We start from the raw sequence: 18,588 nt of genomic DNA, 5'->3' as shown, positions 1-18,588 counted from the left end.
TACAACTAGAAAATGTTGTAGTTACAAAGAGCCCGGGAGTTCATGCGACCAGGGTCTGTTTGTCCTTCATTGTTTGTGATAGATGTTCGCTAAATGTCGTCAATCTTATCCACCAGTGTCACACAGTAGAACCAGCAACTGTTCTGTCTTGAGACCCAACAACCGGTACTTATACGGAGCTGCTCTGAGGGCCCCTCGGTGAGTTCATAGGGACTCCGGGCTCCGGGGTCTCCAACTGTGCAGTCCCCTCAGACATTCAACTGTCCAGGAAGAAAGAGTAAAGCAGATCATCACTCAGGAAAGCTCTTCTTTTTAGTGGACTTACTTCAGAAGCAAGTTTTTGAAAGCCCTTGGAGCGGTAATTGGTAAATGTGGATGAACAGAAGAGAATTTCTGAAGCAAGACTGTGAAACCAACAAATCAAGCTTAATTGCTGCCGTCTTGAGAGCGTAGCAGATGCTGAGGACGCAGCCAGCCGTCCAGAGGACCCGAGTTCAGAACCCAGAACTCACACCAGGCAGCTCACAACTGCATGTAGATTCAGCCCTGGGTATCTGACACCTTCTCTGGCCTCCTTGGGTACCTGCACATCCATGGTGTGTGCGCTGTCATGCACAGGGACAAACACACACACAGAGGATAGGGAGATATTGTTATAGACACCGCCACAATGGAACCCCTGACTTCTTACAGAGATCTTGCTTTATCTCTGAGAGACGATGAATACAGTCTTAAAACTATTCAAGCAGAGAGTACCCAAGTTCTCATAGGATAGAGATTATAGCTCACAACCAAGAGGTCAGACTTTTACTGTAGTTCTAGTCATTACTATGGCTCACACGATGACTGTTTATGATTGGTCTTTAGAGATCCTGCTGCTGAGATGCACCAACAGGTAAAGGTGACTGCCATGCAAGTCTGAGGAGCTGAGTACAAGCCCTGTGTCCTGACTCCCTGAAACTGTCCTCTGAATTCCACACACATGCCATGGTATGTCCAACCCTAACTCAATAGAAATAAGTGAAACAACTTTTAAAAAGAAAAGAAATGGCCTATCACCAGGTAGAAGAGATGGCTTGTCAATTAAGAGTACTGACTCCTCTCCCAGAGTATGATCTCACCCACATGACAGCTCACAGCCATCTTTAACCACAATTCCCAGAGATCTGGCATTCTCCTTTGGCCTCTGCAGGCACCAGGCACACATGTAACACACAAACATACATGTATGGGAAACATTTATATGCTTACAATAAATAAAAATTTTTAAGGAAAAAAAAATGAGTCTGTGGAGATAGAAACATAGATGGGCAGGATCATGACCACTGACATCATTCAAATGGAAGTTTCCATGGAAACTCATATAAATGTTATGGTAAATCAAAGTATCAATCTATAGGAGATCCCCCATCAGCTCGTGGGAGAAACAGTCACCATGGTAACTATAGCAGCCCAACTGGAAGATATGGCAAGTGAGACACTTACTGAAGAAGGTGACATGGTCCCAACTGTCAGAGAGGATGGGGTGCCCCCTCTTATGGCCAGGAAGGAAGCCCATGTGATGCCCATGTGAGGGAGAAGAGGCAAAAAACAAAACCTAACAAATACTAAAACTAAGCAAAACTTTGTACAAAAGAAAAGGAACTTTTGGATAGCTATCAGAGCTATCCAAAGATCAGTAAGAGGGACACTGTCATAATGATTAATCTTGATGATCAACTTGAAGGGATTTGAAATCACCTAGCAAAGCATACCCTTGGATGTGTCTGCGAGAATCTGCCCTGGATATGGGTGGTACCTTCCACGGTGGCCCTGCATCAACCACCTGCCTCCCTTTGCTTCTTCCTGAGACAGAACATCTACCACGGTCCATGACATCACATCCCAGCGTCTCAGCGTGGGCTGGATTCTAGCAGCTCTCCAGGGACCTCCCAGACCTTCCGCTCTACATGGGGATGACTGAGGTAGCCAGACTTCACGGACTGAGCAACAAGCAACGAGCAGGAGCCCCACCTCTCCGCCATGCAGACTGCCCTCGTTAGCCTGCCCGGGGCCTGTCACGTAAGCCCGTCTAACACACCCCCTCGTTAGTAAGCCATATTCATATCTTTATACTCTAGTGGCGCCTTTGGAGAAAGCTGCCTAATACAACCGTGTTACCTTGCTAAAATATAGCTAAGTTCGCTTTCATAATTTTCCTGTTCTTGCGAGAAAAGAGGCAGAACGTGTTAACTTTTTTTGGATCATGAATTGTTTTCTGCAAACGTTAAATACGTCCATCTCATCGTGCATTGGTGCTGTTGTTTTCCCAGCAGAAGTGTTTCTAAAGTGCACCCCTTTCCCGTGTGTCCTCCGTAAAGGAGACAAGCCATCGCAAGACCTTCACAACCATGTAGCACCCCAGGATGTCCACTGGCCTCCATGTGGGGATGAATCATCCTGCTACTCAGTCAAACCAATGATGATGGCGTTTCGAGCATGCTATTCAAAGAACTGAAATCTGAACATTTGGTATGAAAAAGCAGAATTTAACCACATTAGAAAGTGGTATTAGCCCGGTAAACCCAGAAAAGGGGGTGGGAGGTAAGGAAAATAATACTGTCTATAATTTGCTTTTCTGACATTTTCTTGAGAATCTGCCAGAACCTTCCCCTCTAGCACTATTGAAGTGTATGTTAAACAATAATACTTCACTGTGAGGAGCATGGTGTGTGTCTTCTGGTGGATGGTTCCTCATACAAGGAAATGTATGTCTTGGGAGCCTTCTGGAGGATGCCTGGTTTTTCTGTAATAAGCATTTGGAAGAAAAACAAAACAAAACAAAAACAAGCTCACACTGAAGGAAGGAAGAAAAGTAAAAGCTGCCCAACACGTTATATAAAAGCAGATGAGTAGGGCTGGAGAGATGGCCCAGCGGTTAGGAGCACTGACTGCTCTTCCAGAGGTTCTGAGTTCGAATCCCAGCAACCACATGGTGGCTCACAACCATCTGTAATGAGATCTGATATCCTCCCTTGTAATGTGTCTGAGGACACTGTACTCACATAAAATAAATAATATCTAAAAACAATTTAACAAATTGTTAGCGAAAGCAGATGAGCAGCCACAGAGAGACTGGAAAGAGGCTTCAGAAAGACCAGGGAAGTTGGGTGGTCTTTATTATTGTTGCCAAATTTAAAGCAATATGTAATTCTTTATAGATTACAAAAGAAATGCAATGTAGCAAAAATTCAAATTAATTGTATTGATAATTGGATAAAAACATCACATCTAAATTATTCCAGATTTGCTTGGTTGTTTAGGTTTTTTTGAATTAGAATGCTTCATGGAGCACAGACTGACCTTAAATTCCTGGTTCAGACTTGCAAGTGGGCTTACAGGCATGTGTGATCACATTCAGCTAGATTTTTGTATTTTTTTAAAATAGCAATCATATTATGGATTACTAAATTCTAAGAGATCAAGAGTATGCATTGTGATATTAAATAATATGCATAATGTATCAACTATTAGATAGTATAGAATGATGGAATACAATTCAGTCTTACAGATTAAATTTTCCACAATTTTTAATGAGAAAAAGAGAGAGGGAAAAAAAGTGGCCACAATGTTGTATGGGAAGCCACAGTAGGTAATAAAACATACATTATTTTAGTAACTTTAAAAAATAGGAAGGGCTGGAAAATCTCAAGAATGGGGTAGAAATGGCAGTGTGATTGCGTCTTGTTTTTAATTTTATTCTTTATGCTTTCCTGCAATTTTCAAATTTTCTGTAATGAACTCAGGGTCCTTTTATGATCGTGTAAATTACTTCTATGGAGAAGCCCCTCCATCAGCAATTCAGTTTTCCAATTATTTTTGTTAGTTAGAGTGGAATTAAAAACTCATTAGATACATTAAATGTAACATTTTTCGATGCTTAGGGTATACTTGCTCCTGACTGCTTTTAAGACGAATCTGTAATTAGAGAGAACAGGAGAAATGAGAGTAGAAGGCTCTCGGGGTAACAGCAGACATGAAAGACCCCACTTCAAACATTGTCCAATACTTACCGTGGAAATGGCTGCTTTGTGGACACAGTTTACGGGAATATACAATGTATAGAACTTGAGATTGGACTTTAGATCTGCTTGTGGATTTTAGTTCGGATAGAACACGTAGCCCAGATTCAAATCAAACCATAAGTTTATTTTCATATCATATGAAAGTGAGATGACAGCCAAACCAATATTAAAATATTAAAATATTGCACATCAACTGAAAAAACTAGGTTCGGCTGCCTAGCAGAATATACTGCTCTAACTTTCCTTCTATTTTTTTCAAATTTATTTATTTATTTTTATCTTATGTGTCTGAGCGTTTTCCCTGCATGTTTGTCTGTGCACCACATGTGTGCATGGTACCTGCAGAAGCCCAAAGATCCTCTGGAACTGGTGTCATAGACAGTTGGTAGTCACCACGTAGGTGCTGAGAACCGAACCCTGGAGGGCAGCTAGTGCACTTAACTGCTGAGTCCACTCTTCAGCCTGTTAGGTAATATTCTTATTATTACATGTATGCTTGTTGGGGTATTGGTGTGTACACATGCATGTGGTATTCCCAGGGGCCAGAAGAGAGGGCTGGATCCCCTGGAACTGTAGTTACAGGCACCCAGTGTAGGTGCTGAGACCCAAACTCTGGTCCTCCGGAAAAGAAGCCACCACGGTTAACGTCTACGGCTTCTCTCTGACCCCAGAATAAAATAGTTTCAATGATCGAGGCCATCTGCTACCTACTTAATCACATGTATGTTAACTAATAATAAATATTCTTAGTTGAGTTCTAAACTCTGTTTGGTAACACAGAAGGTACAGAGGGTGTCTTCTCACTCAGTGAATTTCATCTGTGAATGAAGAAACTTGTGCAGAACAGAGGAGAGGATGGCGTGTTGAAATCATCCTCACCATGGCTTCAACGCTGAGCCCTCACTAACGGACTGAGATGATCTTTGCTCTCAGTGATACTAAGTTAATGACCCACACTCAGGATAGTAGACTTCATAGACTCAAAGTGGACACAATGTCTTCTTTGCCTCCAACACAACATTCTGTTTGTTTGTTTGTTTGTTTGTTTGTTTTTGTAGGCTGAGCATTGAACCCAGACCTCACACTTCCCAGTTAGCGCTCTCCCTCTGAGGCCTACCCATCCGAATTTTCTTTTTTATTTAGCTCTTTTCCTTCCTTCCAAGCAAAACAATGGGTCATCTCAGACTATAAAATGTTCTCTGGTTATCTCACCCTGAAATTACAGTCTATGTTTATATATTAAAATGCCCAGAACTATCATAACTGGGGGAGTCCTACATGAGTGGCACTGTGACTGTGTTCAGCCTCCTCAGCCTCTCTCTTGCATGACCCCTCCCACTGGAATTCCTTTGTTCTGGCAACAGTTCCTCCCCACCCACCAAGCAGCCATTTATCTTGTGAGCCTCTATTCAGTGGTATCACCAACCTCTTCTGTGCTAACCCTTCACCTATCAGCAGAGCAGGTCAGGGTTTTTTTTCTTGTTAGAAACAATCCAGACACACACTCTTCCTCCAAGTTTTACAGTTGACTCTAGGAGGGGAAATGTAGTCCTGTCTAAAGTCAGACTGACTTTGGTCTGACTGAAGACCAAATCTCCCCACAGATGCAATCATGCATCTTGTCCTCTGGCATCAGTCAGATGCCCCTGTGTCTAAGCTTCCAGAGACCTGCTCCCCATGAGAGAGGCAGACAGGACGAAGTCACAGCTAAAGAAAAGCACATTGAGAATTACAGAGTTGTTCTCATTCTCTCCGTTAGATATCATGGGTGCTTGGCAACGCTTTGCTTTGGGGTGTGACTGTATTGAACATCCTTGAGTTTAAGACCTCAATGGCAGCTGGGAAAGAATCCTATTAACTTTCCTTTCCTTCTCTGTTGCCATACCTCTCAGCCTCCCAGGGTAAGACAGGTCCTTGGGTACCCGAGTTATGAAAATAGAAATGACAGCAAGAAGAGGAACTTGGGACACTGGGAGACAGTAACAGAATTGATGTGCCACAGACTCAAAGGTGGAGAAGGGAAGAAATCAGACAGATTTCTGAACTAAACGGTTCTCAGGAGGCCAGGAAATATAGAAGAAATCATTGAATAAACACTCTGGGAAGATTCCGTTAGCAATTGATTGGCTGAAGGCAAAGGAAAGAGAAACTCCAAAATTGACCTTGGTGGCTTTTTGTAAGGATCAGCCAGTGGGAACCATTGCACCCAGTGGGAGGTGTCAAGTATCGGGAAGACTTGCTCTTTGGAGCACAGTGATGATGCTTTTGAACAAGCTGAACTTGAGGGACAAATTATTAACTATTTCTAGATAGACAAGTCAAGGCCTAATTCACCCACATAGGGAACCAAAAAGAGACAAAAGGCAGTGGCAGAGCATTCCTTCAATCCCAGCACTGTGAGGCAGAGGCAGGCAGACCTTTGTGAATTATAGGCCAGGCTGATCTGCAGAGTGAGTTCAGGACAGCCAGGGATATACAGGGAAATCCTGTCTCAAAAAAACAAACAGGAAAAAAGGAAGGAAGGAAGGAAGGAAAAAGAAAGAGAAAAAGAGAGAGAAAGAAAGAGAAAGGAAGGAAGGAAAAAAGGAAAGAGAGAGAGAGAGAAAGAAAGGAAGGAAGGAAGGAAGGAAGGAAGGAAGAAAGAAAGAAAGAAAGAAAGAAAGAAAGAAAGAAAGAAAGAAAGAAAGAAGAGAAGAGAAGAGAAGAGAAGAGAAATTATTGCACCAAAGTTGAGCCGGGTTCATTCATTGCTCTTACTTACATGGGCCAGGCTTTACTTAAGGATTACTGGCAACTTACAGGTAGCTATACCAGCAAAGAAGAAGCCTTCTTTCCCATCAACTGTTAACTGCTTAATATCCTCAGTGGAGACTGGGTCTCACATACTTGACCTGTCAGCCCTCATGTGTATCACCTTGTGAGAAGCCTGCACAGCATCTCCAATATATTACCACTCTGCTACTGCTTTGACTTGCAGGCCTACTGTACCAGGGTTCAGGATGCTCCTCGTGAGCATCACTGGAGTTCGAGTAGCATTACCACTAGCTAAATGGCAGCTGCTGAATTACAATGTGCGTTCGGTGTGCTGAGTTTTTACTGCTTTGTAACAAATTACTACAAACTTCACTCGTGGCTTAAAACTTCACCTGTGTTTTAGCTCACAGGGCTGAAATCTGGGTACCATTTGGCTGGGTTCTCAGCTCTAGATCTTACCAGGCTAAACTCAAAGTGTAAGTCTCACTGTGCTTCTTTGGGGGATCAAATCCTGTTACAAGAGGACTGTTGCTGAAATTTGTGGTTGTAAGACTGAGGTCCCTCCCCTGTTTTCTTCCTAGATGCTATCTATTTAGCTCCTAACAACCTGCTAGATTCTAAGAGCAGTCACTGCAAATCGGCATCCTTTTTCCCCCCTAGGCCAGATGTAATACTTTCTTCCAACACCAGGCGGAGATGCAACTCTGTTTCACCCAATCAGGACCATCTCCCTTTCAGCATATAGTCGAAAGAGAAAGGGGGCAAAAGAGAAGTTGCGCAAGTTTGAGGACCTAAGTTTGAATCCTTACACTATAGTGTAAATCTGTAATACCTGTGGTGAGAGGGGAGGTAGAAACAGAATTCCCGGAAGTGCACGGGCAAGCCAGCCTGGAATACATAATGGTGAATAATAAAGAGACTTTGCCTCAAGCAAGTAGAAAGGTGAGGACCAACATCCAAGAATGTCCTCTGACATTCACCACCACAGCAAGTATACACCTGCTTTCACTCACACACTCTCGAACACACAAACACACACACACACACACACACACACACACACACAGTGACGAAGATGTTGGAAGGCACCTTAAAATTCTACTTACTACATGTACAGCGCCAGAGCACATGAGCCCTTTCTTGCCTGACAAATCCCAGGCTAGGCCCTATGTGCCTTTCTCATCCTTCTCTCAGGCACTGGCAGCTGTGTCAGACTCTCAGCCACTTCCTACAAGCTCCTAGGCTCCCACCACTGGGAGCTGCTTGTCTTTGAAATTCCTCATTGGCAGGGCTTCCCTGGCTTTTGATCTTGCCAATAGAGGGCAGCTATTATCAGCTTAATTAGAGGGTAGCTAATTACCCTCGTGGCCCTCCCAATTAGTTCAAAGAGCTCCCTTAGCTTCCTAGCTTTTGAAAAACCAGAGAAGGAAAGAAACGGGAATACTATGTATAAATTTTTCTATAACACTTTCCCCCATAATGAATATCCCTCTCGGTTACCTTTTTGCCTGAATCCCCACTTTCATAAAGACTCACATGAATCTTTGGTATTCATTAGACAAACACTTTTATATGCAAATGATGAATATTTATTAATCATGCAACATGTAAACATGCAACATCTCATTTAACCTCTTCAGCTCATAAATGAGAAAATAATAATTAGTAGGCATTTACTATGTGCCAAGGACGTTTCTGATCTTTGAGTGTGTGTGTGTGTGTGTGTGTGTGTGTGTGTGTGTGTGTGTGTGTGGTGTTCACTTAAGGATATAGCATTAATGAGCCAAGACATAAGAGGTACCAAGAGTAGTGTCTGCTCTGAGTAAACGGTCGAAACGTTAGTTAGTATTGAATCCTGACAAAGACTCTGCACCATGAACAATATTGTCCTTGTTAGTAATTAAACTGAGGCTAGCAGAGTTAAGTTGCAGAGTCGATGTCCTTGTTTCTTTTTAATTTCTTTGATAAAACATGCAGCCAAGGAGCTGGGGAGATGGGTTTGCAGTTAAGAGCATTTGTTCCTCTCAAAGAGGACCTGGGTTCAGTTCCTAAAACAGCCACATGGGAACAATCATCTGTGGCTTCAATTACAGGGAATCTGGTACTTTCTTCTGGCTTCTGTGGACACCAGGCACATGCATAATAATCATAGTTTATCACTGGAGGAATTCAAGGCAGGAACACAAAGGTAGGCCTGATAGATACACCCAGAGAACCCACTCACAACCGAGCAAGTACAGCAAACTGGACGAAGGTAGCTTATGGCTTATTCATAGGCTCATGCTTCTACTGCTCAAGACAGTCTACTCAGGGAACAGAGCTCCCAGCATGGGCTGGGCCCTCCTGCATCAATTAACAGATAAAGTTTTTAAGATAAAGACCCATGAGACTTCGTGCATGGCATGCTTAGTGGCTGTTTGGTTCCAAAGTTTCCGTGGGCGATGTGAATCACTCCTCTTGTAGTCTCTTTTAAAGTCTGTGATAGTTTGCATAAAGTAGTCAAAGTTCTGATGTTAACATGAATATTAGACACTTCCAGAGCCTGGCGGAGAATGTGTTGTGATAGGACAGAGAACAGACAGTTGAGAATAGGAAACTTCACTAACTTTATGGTTTAGAGCCCTATAATCAGTGCAGCATGGTGGGGCCACTCGGGAACATCCTAGAAACAGAAATCCTCTGACCCCACGAGTCTGCTTCACAGATCTCTGAGTGTGAAGTCCAACACTTCGTTCTGACAAGCCTTCTGGGTGTAAAAGGGGCGTATTAAAGTTTGAAAGTAACTGATAGGAGTCTTAGTTTTAACTGTCAGGTTCTTACAGTTTAGGTCTATCTATAAACTGAGTCTCAGATTGATCAGATCACATTGGTCTATGGGCCTGTCTGTGGGGGATTGTGGAATTGTCTTGACAGTTAATTGATGCAGGAGGGCCCAGCCTACTGTGGGTAGCACTGTTCTCTGGGCAGGCAGTCCTGGGCTGTATTAGAAATCTATTGCCAGGGGGGCTGGAGAGATGGCTCAGAGGTTAAGAATACTGACTTCTCTTCCAGAGGTCCTGAGTTCAATTCCCAGCAACCATCTGTAGTGAGATCTAGTGCCCTCTTCTGGTACGTCTGAAGACAGCTACAGTGTACTTGTATATAATAAATAAATCTTAAAAAAAAAAAAAAAAGAAAGAAAAGAAAGAAATCTATTGCCAATGCCAAGAAATGCTTGCTGACAGAAACCTGGTAAAGATGTCCCCTAAGAGGCTTTGCCAGACCTGACCAATACAGATGCAGCCAAACGTCAGACTGAGCATGGGGACCCCAATGGAGGAGTTAGAGAAAGAACTGAAGGAGCTGAAGGGATCTGCAACCCCATAAGAAGAACAACAATATCAACCAAACAAAACCCCCAAAGCTCCCAAGGACTAAACCACCAACCACAGAGTACACACATAGAGGGACCCATGGCTCCAGCTGGATATGTAGCAGAGGATGGCCTTATTTGGCAACAACTGGAACAGAGCCCCTTGGTCCTGTGGAGGCTCGGTGACCGAGCATAGGGGAAGACTAGGGCACTAAGGTAGGAGTGGGTGGGTGGGTAGGGGGGTGTGGAGGGGAAACTGGGGAGGGGAATAACATTTGAGGGGGTGGAAGGAAAGGGAGAGAGAGAAATCTAGCTGAGAGCCTGGAGAGATAGCTCAGCAATGAAAACACTGTATATTCTTGCAAAAGACCCAGGTTCAAGTCCCACATGGAGACTCCAATCATCTTTAACTTTAGTTGCAGAGGTTTTAACACACACACACACATGCACACATGAGAGAGGAACAGAGGGAGAGAGGGAGGGAAGGAGAGAGGGGGGGAGAGAGAGAGAGAGAGGGAAGAGAGAGAGGGAAGAGAGAGAGGGAAGAGAGAGAGGGAGGAAGAGAGAGAGAGAGAGAGAGAGAGAGAGAGAGAGAGAGAGAGAGAGAGAGAAGCATGAGCCTATGACCTAGGAACTTAGGAGATGAGCTTTTGCCATTGTGGTGGTTTAAATATACTTGGCCCAGGGAGTGACACTATTTTGAGGTATGGCTTTGTTGGAGCAAGTGTGACCTTGTTGGAGGAAGTGTGTAGTTGGGCTTTCAGACTCTCATCCTAACTCGTGCGTGAGACAAGAGCAGAGGCCGAACTCGGAATCTGACAAGATAGTCAGGGTGCCCCGCAGGATCATCTAGGAAACCCAGCATCTGCTGGCACAACCAGTTCCTGGCATTAAAGCCGAACTGGATGAGAGCAACGCCTGCTATTTTCATGTGGTCATTGCTGGCCCCCGGGATTCTCCCTTTGAGGGAGGGACTTTTAAACTTGAACTATTCCTTCCAGAAGAATACCCAGTGGCAGCACCTAAAGTATGTCTCGTGACCAAACTTTATCATCCTAATGTAGACGAGTTGGGAAGAATATGTTTAGATATTTTGAAAGACAAGGGGTCCCCACCACTGCAGACTCGGGCCGTTCTGCTATCAATCAAGGCTTTGTTAAGTGCTCCTGATCCAGATGGTTCATCAGCTAAATGTAGCCGAGCAGTGGAAGAGCAACGAAGCCCAAGCCATGAAACAGCGAGAGCATGGACTAGGCTCTACGCCGTGAACAATGTTTAAGTCGATCAGATCATCAAGTGTGCACCACTTCTCCTGTTCTTCTCCGACTTCTTCCCTCTTTTGTCTGCATTTAATGGACACAGTCTTAGAAACATTACAGAATGAAAGCCCAGGCATCTTCATCTTTGGTGACCACGTGCACATCAGCAAATCTGTCTGGTTCTGATTCATTGTCGGAAAGCACGAGCAGGGGTTAGAAGGATCATCTGGGCTGCTGAGAGATGCTAAGAAACAGGACTCTCTGTGCCGACTCCTTTCCCATCGTGGTTTAAGTACAAGGAGCTGTGAATGAAGGTAGTTGTCAGGGTTAGCTGTCAGGGGCTTGGATGTTTTTATTTTATATATATATTTTTTAGAGGGAAAGTAGTTTTACTTTAATTTTATGGCCTCCTTTCTTCTCCCCTCCTCCCACCCTTTAGGGGTTCTAATTGCAGTGGTTAAATGCAGCTAACCGATTTTTTAGAATATGCTCTCTAGCCCACCTCCAAAAGATGAAGAAAAAAGCTTGTGACCATTTTGTATGGCTTGTCTGGAAACTTCTGTAAATCTTATGTTTTAGTAAAATATTCTTTATTATTCTAAAATAAAGAAAAAAGAAAGAAAGACTCTCATCCTAGCTACCTGGAAGCCAGTCTTCTCGTAGCAGCCTTCAGATGAAGATGTAGAACTCTCAACTCTTCCTGCACCATGCCTGCCTAGACACCATGTTCCCACCTTGATGGTAATGGACTGAACCTCTGAACCTGTAAGCCAGCCCCAATTAAATGTTTTCCTTATGAGTCTCTTTGGTCATGATGTCTCTTCACATCAATGGAAACCATTGCTACGACAGTCATCCACATATACTCTTCCTAAAGCTGAATATTATAATTTCTATGCATTTAGATGTATTATCCCAGAAAATTATGGCTCACAGCTACAGAGATGGAACACAGTAACTTCATGATGAGCGTTGTCTCCAGTGGGGAAGAGAAAACTGTAAGATTGAGAAGAATTCATACAAGTTTAATTAGCATATGAATATTCTTGTTCTTTTTTTTTTAAATAATTTCATTTGTTTACATCTCAAATGATATCTCACTTCCTGATTGCCCCTCCAACAACCTCCCTCTCCTCCCTCCCCTTTGCCTCTATGAGGATGCCTCCCACCCACCCTCTCCTGCCACACCCCTTCTGCATCCCCCTATGCTGGGTCATCAAACCTCCCAGGACCAAGGGCCTCTCCGCCCATTGATGTTGGGCAAGGCTATCCTCTGCTACCTATGTATCTGGAGTCATGGGTCCCTCCCTCTACTCTCCTTGGTTGGTGGTCTAGTCCCTGACAGCACTGGGTGGTCCTGCCAGCTGATGTTGTTCCTTCAATGGGGTTGCAATCCCCCTCTGCTCCTCTAGTCCTTCCACCAGCTCCCACCAAGGTCCCTGAGCTCAGTCTGATGCTTGATATTCTTATTCTTAAAATAAAACTTTGTGGGCTGGTGAGATCACATCCTAGGTAAAGTTACTTGTCACTAAACTTGACAGTTTTAGTCTGGTTCTTGGGATCCACGAAGAAGGAGAGAACTGACCCCCCCCCCAAAGTTGTCCTGTGACGCACACACAAAACAAGTAAATGAACGAAATTTAAAAGTTAAAAACAATGCTGTGAGATAATTCTGGTTATTTGTGGGTTTATGAACAGCACCAGGTGAGTACCGCAGGGTTATTCCGTTGCTTATTTCGCTTGTCATGACCAAATTCTTGCCAGAACAGCCCCAGGAAAGAGGCTTATTTCAGGATCTTTTTGAGAGGATTCAGTTCATCATGGTGGGCAGGATATGACAAAGCCAAGCAATTTATGTCATGGTTATCAAGGAAACAGAGGAAGGACATGCTCACCGGTGCCTCTCTGGCTTTCACCTTTCTCCCCTTTTATTGTGTCTGAGCTCCTATCTTTGGGATGATGCTACCAGCATTTAAGGTGAGTCTTACTAATGTTTTCTCTGTAAACACACAGGCATATCCAGAGATGTGCATGTCTCCTAGGTAAATCTAAATCCACTCAAGTCAATAATAAAGGTTAGCTTTATTAGATTATTAATTTAATTAGATTAGAAAGATAGTTAAATATGATTCAGTATATATTTTTCTGAATCTTTGAACTGTATTTTGTTTATATATAAAGCCCAATATTTACCATTACCTGGGAAATGCAAGAAGGCAACCTGAATAGTCTCACCTCCCATGGAAGTCACCTGCTAATGAAGAAGGTATCTCAAAATTAAAGGATCAGGGGTAGGTCATTTTATGTTATAAACTAATCTGTTCTACAAGACAAGGTGTTCAGAGTAGTGGGCAAGCTTTTAACTCTTAACACAAAACCAGAACTTTGAATGAGAAGATACTTTCCTGAAAATGTAGAAGCTTAGCTATGAGATGAAGGATATATACACAGGTATTAACTAGGATCACGTGGCTTCCGACTCTGCCTTCGATACTAAAATAGCAAAGAGATTGAGTAACATCTGTGTGTCTCAAGAGTAGTAGCAAGTAAAAGGACACAAAATGAAGCTTAACTAGTGGCCGAGGATAGCTGGAAAGAAAGCACGGCATTTAAAAGCACACACTGCTCAGTAATGAGGACCGGCCATAGCCCAGATAGCAAGCTGGGCATCCTGCACATGAACATAAGTCCAACTCCATGGTGGAGCAGAAGAGGACCAGGCAAACGCTTGCTGGCTTCCAGCCTAGCCCATAAAATGCCTCAGGTTTTGAAGAAGTCATTACCTCAATGGCATGGATGCTGAGTGTTAGAGCAGGACACCCGATGCCTGGCTTCTACAATGGCACACACCCACATACACATGCACACACACTCACACATGCATGTGTTCACACACACATACATGGGGGGCACACAGAGAGATCTTTAAGAATGAATTGAACAGAGAGGGCTTGGGCATGAAGGTCAGTAAGCCCCGTGCAGAACCATTTTGTATGTAGTAAGCATTAGCCGCAAGAGAATATAACAAGCCTTTGTAAAAAGAGGCTGAAACTACAAATGTTAGGTCTCAACCATTCAGCAAGTCTTATATAGTGGGAGACAAACTGCCAAACCAGTTCCCAAGACTTTTTTTTAATCCTAGCACTTAGGAGTTTTATTAGGAGAACCACAAGTTCAAGACCAATCTAGGCTACATAGCAAGACCATGTTTCAGAAAAACAAAACTTTTGTGCATACAAATACCTTTTTTTCACTCAGCACAAGGTTTGAGGTCTCCATACACCCCCTACTACCTATAACTGCACGTGAAACTCCTTGGGGCTTGCCCTACAAGGATGGGTACCCAGCCTGCTTGCTTACCTCACCTCATAAATAATACTACAACAGGAGTCTTTATAGACACCCCCATGAGCCTGTGGGAAGATTACCCCCGAAATAGATGCTCACAAGTAGAATCCTCGGGTTGTGATTGTTGATAAGTTCATCACTACTGATGAGTAACAGGTTCTAGTTCAGAACAGCTGCATTGATCTATGGCCCCCCAGCCTTGCCCAGGGGTCCCTATGTCCCATGAAGTTTTCTAAGTTGGCATCTGCTCATATATCTCTCTTCTCAGCACCCCGCCATGCCTCCCCACTGCCCACTGGATAAAGTCTACCTCTAATACAGTCTACATGTATTAGGGCCTGGTGCTCGTACCCTGCCTCTTTTTTCAGGTTCCCTCTCACTGGGACTTTGAAGATGGTCTTTGGTCCCACATACCCTGCTCTCCACCCACAAATAACCAAATGTGGTCAGTCATCTTTCCAAACCTCCTTGAGAAATCTCTTCTCTGCTAAGTCAGGCCAGTTGACACACACACAACCTCTGGATTCCACAGTCCCCATGCCTCCCTGCTGAGCTCATCACTGAAAAATTTTAACCTAGAATCATTTAGATGTGGGGGCTGTCTTGCACACTGTAAGGCATTTAATAGTGTGCCTGACACCTGGTCTTTACCCACCAGGTGTTAGTATCATTGTCACCTTCAGGTGGCAATACCCGAAATGTCTGCAGATATTTTTGCATTAGTGTTAGGCAGACTGGATGAAGAGTCAAGGGTGAGACTCGGAGATTCGGGAGTCAGGTTCCCGAATGTGCATGATGTCGTGGGGGAAAGTCTTGTCACTCTTTCCCTTTTCACAAGAGTCGCCTTTATCACCCTTATCACAAGAGAAGGGGACACTGAGATGACCAGGGGACCTCCTGAGTGGCTCTAGTCAACACACTTCACTCCTCTGAGCCTCAGTCTCCCATTATACACAGTGAACTAAACAGCCTGCGTGCATCTATAAACGTCAAGTGAATCAGCACATGGAGGCCATGCTCTATTCCCAGAGTTCTCAGAGTGAGGGCTACACGGGGGCTTGAGGGAGATCTCATGAGGAAGCTGTGTGGACGGAGAGGGTGACCACATGGTGTTTACGGCGATCCAGCTGGTGCTCTTGTCACTGCTTCAGAGACATCTTCCGGGAGGCCAATGCCTGCATGGTCCAGGAGCGCCGTTGGTGGGAAGTGGGCAGGTTCTCACAGCTGGGGCTCCAGCGGTGTGTACTGGATGGGTCCCTCACCCATGAATTTCCATGTGGCGGTGGCCAAGAGTTCCGCCAGCAACTGGCCATAAATTGATCCTGGGTTGGGCTGTGTAGATACACAAGGATGCTTCTGGACCATGCCTCAGGATCTCCAGAGTAGCCTTCACTCCATTCAGTGGCTCTTCAGTCATCCTGTTCTCCCTGCAGGGGACCAGGGACTCTGTGGAGACGGCAGAAGACAGAGGCCCATGAATTCCTGGCATACTCCAGGCTCTGTCTCAGTGAGAGCACCTATCACCAATTAAGATCACCTGGATCTGAATCCTCTTTCTCTGGCTCCATGTTTATTCTCAAGACAGTTTTTTTTTAAGTCCTGGGTATGGTGTTCCTCAGTGTCTGTGGTGTACCTCTGATTTGATTTCAGACAGGTGACAAGAAGCCATGGGACAGAGAGTGAAGACAAGGTGTATATACACTGCCTTGACATGCTAATATAAGCTAATATAAGGTGACCTTGACTTGCCATTCCATTAGACCTCCACTATAGAAGAACCCTAAATATTAGACTACTTAATACTTTGGTGTAGGAAGCAATACACAGCTGCTGGTGGTAGATAGGGTGCCTGCCATGCACTTTTCAGAGAATGAAAAATATCTCCTTCTTTTATGAAGAAGTCGTGAGGAGGAATATGATGCTTTCTTCCTTTGTCATCAAAAGCTGTGATTCCAATGTAACCTTGAGTTTACAACCTTCATTAACCCTCCCTTTCTGTATGCATAGAATAAGAAGCCCCTTGAGTGGATAAAATCTTTACTATTTAATGAAACGAGGCCTTTTATAATCAAGATTTGAGTTACACCCATAAAGTTTTCTAGTTTTATTATCAGGATATAGGAATGTGGGGCTGTGGGCAGTGAAGAATACCCTGATTTCTGGGGGAGATAAGTCAAAGCCCCAGGGACCCTAAGGGACAGTAGGTAGCTTTCTAGTCTCCCGGGAGATTAGGCCCCTCTCACGTAGCTACAGCCCCCCACAACCCCCCCTAGAGAGGTTTGAGTCATGCCCTAAGTCCCTGCTCCACAGGTAAGGATGTCATGTAGGCTCAAGACAGACCTGTCACGGCCAGACCTGAACCATCCCAAAACTGTGTACGAGAATCCTACCCTGAAGGATTAAAGGTGTGGAAGAATTACTCCATCGTCTGAGAGCTTCTGTCATAAAAGCTTGGAAAGAGATCTGCTCTCCCCAAATCACCGCCAGAAGCTCCCCTGCACCCCTCGCAGGCTAGCCTGTCTCCTGGTGGCTCAGCCTGCTCAACCTCCTGGGACAGCACCAGCAGTGGGGGTCGCAGAACCACCCCCCAACCCCTGCCAAAGTCCTCTCCCCTTTGCTGCAACCCACACACCTAGCTGGAACAGAGATCTTAATGTGAGGCCTCTGGATTGCAGGCCCACATAGGAACACACAGACAAAGTCAACCATCTATTTGTGGTCACTGACTCATAAAATGGCACTTTGGGACTAGAGAGATAACTCAGCAGTTCAGTGTGTGTACTGATCTTTGCAGAGAACCTGTGTTTGGTTCACAATGCCCACAGTAGGTAGCTCCCAGTGAAAGACCCTCAAAATGAAGACCCCCATGCTCTGTCCTGGGAGAGGAGACACCCCAAATCACTCATGAGAAGCAATCTTGATGCAAACTGCAAGAGGATTTTTATTCCAAGTGCGCTGGAGTTCACAGTCATACACCACACAGGGGTAGAGGACTTCAGACCCCAAGTGCAAGATCTGGACAGCCTTTATAGAGTTCATTAACAAAGCTCATGAATCATAAACCAATCATTTTAAATTATCTAAGCCCGTGCTTTCTAGGCCAATCACTGTAAACCATCTAAACCCATGTTCCTGGGACCAATCGTGTTAAACTATCTAAGTTCATGCTCCATGGACCAATCAGTTCCCTATAGTCTCAGAGGTCTGTATTTGCATGGTCTCCTGGGTGGGGGTGACAATGGCACTCAGGATAAGTCACTAGGGCGGGGGTTTCTATGGTGCAAGCAGTTTGCAGAAGCCAGATAAGAAGTTAAATCAGCTTATCTCCTGTTAACTTACTAGGCCCGGCTCTCGTATCCAAGGGCCTGTCCTACGCCCTTTCACCCAGTTTCATACAGAAAGCAGGCTCCGGAACAGCAAGGAGTGTGACCTTATATATACTTACTGGCAGAGAGCAGAGTCTGGAATTTGAGGTATTTAGGGCTCCTTAGGCGCAGGGATTAAGGCTCCTTTAGAGTGAGGTAGCTTGGGACCCTTGAGGGGTTAGGCTATGTTTTTTATTCTTTCACCAGTAACCTATAACCACAGTAGCTCCAAGGGGCTCTGACTCCCTCTTCTGGTCTGTACACATACTCCTCCAACTCCACATATAACTTAAAGTAAAATAATTCTTTCTCTCCTCTCACTTTGTAAATAGGCATTTTCCTCTTATTGCTTATAGTCAATATCAACGCTGGTTAGATAACTTAACTGCATTTTCAACACCTGATCCTAATCCTCCTATAAGGAGGGGCCTAAAAAGTCAAAGCAC

The 18,588-nt window shown here is 44.3% G+C and overlaps 1 pseudogene across 1 annotated transcript; it reads left to right on the top strand.

Moving 5' to 3' along the window:
- The first annotated feature begins 1,435 nt into the window (after window positions 1-1,435).
- On the top strand, window positions 1,436-11,449 carry LOC308438708 (ubiquitin-conjugating enzyme E2 N-like; annotated as a pseudogene). Its single transcript has 2 exons — window positions 1,436-1,472; window positions 10,935-11,449. The product of its transcript is annotated as a ubiquitin-conjugating enzyme E2 N-like (transcript).
- The last annotated feature ends 7,139 nt before the right edge of the window (window positions 11,450-18,588 follow it).

This window comes from Micromys minutus, assembly GCF_963924665.1.
Source record: "Micromys minutus genome assembly, chromosome: 28".
Classification (NCBI taxonomy): Eukaryota; Metazoa; Chordata; class Mammalia; order Rodentia; family Muridae; genus Micromys; species Micromys minutus.
This window is presented reverse-complemented; position numbering and strand designations above follow the sequence as displayed.